Raw genomic sequence first — 5,536 nt, forward strand, 5'->3', positions numbered from 1 at the left:
CGTGTGTCTGAATTCATTACATTACGTAGTGACATCTCGGATGTCACCGTGTGGTGCCGGCCCTAGAGGGGCACGGCGTGCGATGTACTCATATCGCGGACAGCACGCGGATGTAGCGACATCGTGAATGTCGCTGATTAATGCCGGCTCTAGCGAGGCACGGCGTGCGATGCATTTTCATCGCGGACACCCCATTGGTGGGTTTAGCACTGTAGTACCAGCCCTAGAGGGGGCTCGGTGAGCGCTGGGATAGCGCTCAGTGGCACCACGCGTGGCGTGCAGCGCTGACTCCTACAGGAGGGAGTTTGAGAGTGTCAGCCATGGGATGAGGTTATCCTGGGCCCGTGGCACTCTGGTTGACCCCGGAAGGCACGTGACAAGTAAGACCTACACAGGGGCCCCAGGCGGGAGCTAGGCGGTGGTCACGTGCACGGAGGTGAGATCCTACGGGAGGGGTCGAGAGGTTTCTCGAAGGTGGTCGTGGTCAAGGGCGGGGCCAGCCACGACCCAGGAGCAGGTAAACCGGGGTCCCCAGCAGGGACCGGGCGGGGTTCAGCGTTGCTCTCGTCGTCTGAATATCTACGATCTACGTTCTACGTCGTCCAATAGGAAGTCACCAACACGTGGGCGAAGACCCGTTGTAGCTACTCCCAGTAACTAGCGTAGTTAGCCTGGTGGTCCACCACCACAGGTTCTCTGGTAAAGGGGCAGTAACCCCTTTTGTGTTAATGTGTTGGTGTTAATAAATATGTGTTGCCTCCAAAGAGTACGTCTGTGACTCAGTTGAATCCACTACAATTACTCTAGGATAAATAGTGGACCGTAAGTCAAACGTAAAATGAAGTAACGTGAAAAGAAAAACACGTTTTATTATCACTTGCCTTGAGTCCTGATGGTGGCTTGCTTGTGAAGAAGGGGCATGAGTCCTCACGATTGCGCGCACGTGCACACACACGGGACCACAAGCACGCGCATACATACCAAGACCAAGATTCCCCCGTGTAGCCTTAATAGGCTGTAGGGGCAAGTGCTGTTAGCGAGCAGCGCCTATGGAGACCGGCACGGCACACGAGGGGGTGGGTGGCCAGCACCCTACCGGGCCGCTTTTGACTCCCAGTGGCGATGTTTGAAGACTGCACCAGGTACTCATTCCAGGCTGAGTCGACCTAGGGGAGGCCCAGGACACATTCAGATAACCATCACTGGTGTTGGTCGGGAGCGCAAATCGAACTCGAGTCGCCGGGTTCGTAGCACAGTTTTATGTAAACTAAAACTAAACTTCAATTTGACCAGGTAAGGCCCACTGAGCGATGTAGATCTTTTTAAAAAGCCACCTGACCGCACATGATAGCTCAACGATGTTCATTCTAAATGTTGAGGGGGAAACCGGAGGAAGTGGAGAAAAATCCACGGGGAGAGAGAAACCGCAATCTCTAAATGTACAGAAGGCGCCAGGGTCGGGCTAGATCCAGCGATCTTCCTGCACACCAGGCGAGGTAGTTAACATCGCCCCTGGGGTAGAAGCAGCCACCTGTACCCCCCGCCCCCCTCAGTACCCCCCCCCCCCCCACCAAGACTACACCCCAAGTACCCCCCCCCCCCAGTACACCACCCCCCCCCCCCAGTACACCACCCCCCCGGGGTTTCCCCTCTGCCAGAATGAGGGTCGCGCGTCACCGGTTTATCTCTGGGTGCAGCAGTCGGTAGCGGCACGCGGATGTGAGTGAGTGTATAAGTGAGTGTGAGTGAGTGTGAGTGAGAGTGTGTGACAGTGAGTGTGAGTGGGTGTGAGTGGGTGTAAGTAAGTGTGAATGCGTGTGAGTAAGTGTGAGTGAGTGTATGTGTGAATTGGGGAGCGGTAGTGTAGCGGTTAGCGCGCTGTGCTACGAACCCGGCGTTCCGAGTTCGATTCCCGCTCACGACCAACACCGGTAACAATTATCTGAACCGGTCCTGGGCCTTTTATAGGTAGACTCAGCCTCGAATGAGTACCTGGTGTGGTGCGTACACATCGCCACTAGGGAGACAAAGGCGGCCGGGCGTGGTGTTGACCGCCCACCCCCTCGTGTGCCGTGCCGGCCTTCATAGGTGCTGCTCGCTAACACCACTTGCCCCTATAGCCTGCAAAAGCTATACGGGGGATCTTTGTCTTTTGTGTCAGCGTGTGAGTGCGTGTGAGTGAGAGTGTATGTGAGTGTATGTGAGTGTGTGTGCGTGTGTCATCTTGTTGGGTGACTTCATTGCCCTAGTTGGTCATGATGCTGGCACCTGGTCTCTTAGTGATTGGAAGGCATGGGCCAGATCAGCTCAATAACAACGGTAGGAGTCTGCTAGATTTTTGTGCAGCCCATGGGCTTGTAATTACCAACACGCTGTTCCGGTATCGGCGCATCCACAAAACATCATGGATGCATGCCGGGTCCAAGCAAGAACATCTTCTGGACTACATAGTGACGGACCAGCGGATGCGAGCCTATGTCCTTGACACCAGGACCTACCGTGGAGCTGATCTGCCCTCTGACCATCGACTAGTCATCTGTAAGATGCGCCTGACACTCTTCCACTTCGGTGGTGGGTGTACACCCAGGACCCCATTCCAACCTAAGGTGGCCTGGTTTCAGCTAGCTGATGGAAGTTGCAAGCGAGAATTTCATCATCGCTTGCGGCTGGGGTTGGCATCGTCCCCCACTCCTCCTGATTTCGAGGGTAAATGGGCGAGGTTTAGGACTGTGACTCATGCAGCTGCAATGGCTGCTTTGGGTACGCGGTCCAGACCTCCCCAGAGACCCTGGCTGACAGAGGAGGTGTTCAGGATGGTTGAGAAAAAGCGACAGGGCCATTCTAATCGTCTACACAGCATCCCACGTCAGAGAATGAGGAGGCTTTCCGCAGCCTTCGCTCGGAGGTTTGGAGAGCCGTGAGGCGCTGCAAGGGTGGGTGATGGTCGCGGGCTCAATGGCCCACGATCAAAAATCTCTATTGAACTCCATCAAAAGAGTAACCTGCAGTGCCACACCTATTACCATCATTAGGGGAAAGAACGGTGATCCAATCTCCCACCCCCAGGAACAGGTTTGCAGATTTGCTGAGCATTTCTGTGAGGTCCCGGGGGAGGGGAAATCCCACGGCCTGGAAAACATCGTGGCACAAAGTGAGGATCACCCTGCTGAGGCAGCGGTGCCTCAAATATTTGCGGAGGAAGTCACCCCCTGTAAGTGGCTGGCTGAGGTGCCATCTGTTGAGGAAGTACTGAAGGCGATACAGAGTCTAAGAGAAGGGAAAGCACCGGGCAGAGCTGATCTCCCAAGCGAAATGCTGAGGGAGGGTGGCGTTTGTGCGCAGACTGCCCTATATGACATCATAACAACAGTCTGGACCACTGGACGGGTTCCGCGGGATTGGAAGGATGCCCTGGTGGTCCCCCTCTCTAAGAAGAGGGACCGCACAGACTGTAACAACTACAGGGGCATCTCACTCCTCAGTGTGCCGGAAAAGGTCCTGGCAAGGATTATTCAACATCGCCTTGCCAGGCACGCTGAGGAGAGGCTTGCGGAGCCCCAATGCGGTTTCAGGAAAGGGCGGTCCTGCACGGATGCCATATTTTTTGTCCGTCTGCTACAGCATAGGTGTAGGGAATTCCAACAAGACCTACATCTCTGCTTTATTGACCTGGTCAAGGCCTATGATACCATCAGTAGGCCTAGGCTCTGGGTTGTTCGTCGTGTTTTTGGTGTCTCAAACCCTCTGCTTACGCTCATTAAGGGCCTTCATGATGGTGAGTGGGCCCGGGTAATACTACGTGGCCGGGAGTTAGCACCATTCCCTGTACACCTTGGGGTGCGACAGGGATGTCCTCTGGCTCCCACATTATTTAACATCTATTTTGACCACGTAGTTCGTGAAGCCTTCAATAGCTCTACTAGAGGAATTTCCATTTGGTACAGATATAATGGGAGGCTGATCGATGCCCGGGTGCGGTCAAGGGATGGCTCCCTATTGCTCAACCACGTTATGTATACCAATGATCTGGTAATTGCTGCTCACTAAGAGGAGGAGTTGGAGGCGCTGCTGCTGAACCTGGAGCTTGCCACCAAGAGGTGGGCCTTACCATCAGCCCCACCAAAACTAAGCACCTGCCTGGGTATTTTGTACCATCGGACACTCCACCCCCACAAATCCCAATTGGTAATAGGGCAGTTGTGGAGAGAGTGGAGAGTTTCCCATACTTTAGCTGTGTGCTCATGATTGGCTCCGGATTAACAGCAGAGGTCTCACTCCGAATCAGTCATCTTTTCATCGGTTGCGTAACGCTGTGGGGAAGCTACCTGGTCTATCACTCCGCACGAAGCTTCAGGTCTTCTCGGCCACGGTCATTCCCTCTCTTCTTTACACTTAAGAAACGTGGACCCCCGTAATGGAACACCTTCGTCGGTTAGAAACGTTTAGGCTGGCCTGCCTACGATCTATCCTGGGTTTAACCAGGCTGGATTGTGTGAGGAGCTCACAAATCCTTGAAAGATGTGGACAAAGTCCCATCGGTGAGCTCCTCCGACAGGCAAGGCTGCGTTGGCTGGGTCATGTAGCCCGCATGCCCAGCCACCGCATGCCGAAACAGCTTTTGTTCGACCGGATCGAGGGGGCTAAACGGGCGCGGCACGGGCTAGAGAAGAGATGGAGCGATGTGGTACAGGAGGACGTGGAGTTGAGTGGACTTGCCGATGACTGGTACCAGCGGTGTCAAGATCGGCCTCTGTGGAGGAGGCTCGTGAAGGATGCTACTGGGCAGTTGGAGGCAGTCGCCCTCCAACAAAAACGGAGGGCGGAGGAGCGACGCTCAGAACAACGAGCGGAGCGCCGGGTGGCTAAAGCACAGCAAGTTGGCACAGTAGGGGGCACAGGTGGTGCATCAGCCAGTCATCTCAGTCAGTCGACCCGTGGCACCTGGATCTGCCCCGTGACCTCCTGCCAGCGGGCGTTCGACACTTCACGTGGCCTCAAGGTGTACATAGCCTGGCACAAGCGTCGTGGTGACGTCATCGCGATCGGCGCTCCCCACCCCCAAACCCCGAAGGTTAAAGAGCGTAGGCTGAGGTTTGTGAGTAAGCTGGGAAGCGTGTTGCCCCCTCCCTATGTTCCGTTTCATGTTTTTGTAAGCGTAATTATTTTTTTAAACAGAGGCATTATTCATTTTTCGGCTCGTCCGTCCATCTATCCCAACCAATACCTTCTCAGATATGTTAAGAAATGAATTGTAATTCACAATCCCTCTGTCCGCGCACGGGGGGAGGAATGAAAGAATGACATCTTCGTTCGTTTATTTGTAGGGGTGGGAGGAGGAGGGGATGGTGGGAGGAGGAGGTGGTGGGAGGAGGATGGAGGTGGGAGGAGGAGGGGGGTGGGAGGAGGAAGGGGGTGGGAGGAAGAAGAGGGGGCGTGGTGGGAGGAGGGGGGTGGTGAGCAAGGGAGGTGGGGCGGGGTTGAGAGGAGGAGGGGGCGTGGTAGGAGGATTGGTGAGAAAGGGGCGTGGTGAGAAAGG

This window comes from Petromyzon marinus, chromosome 39, assembly GCF_048934315.1.
Source record: "Petromyzon marinus isolate PM22_M1 ecotype Great Lakes invasive population chromosome 39, UKy_Petmar_22M1.pri1.0, whole genome shotgun sequence".
Taxonomy (NCBI): Eukaryota; Metazoa; Chordata; class Hyperoartia; order Petromyzontiformes; family Petromyzontidae; genus Petromyzon; species Petromyzon marinus.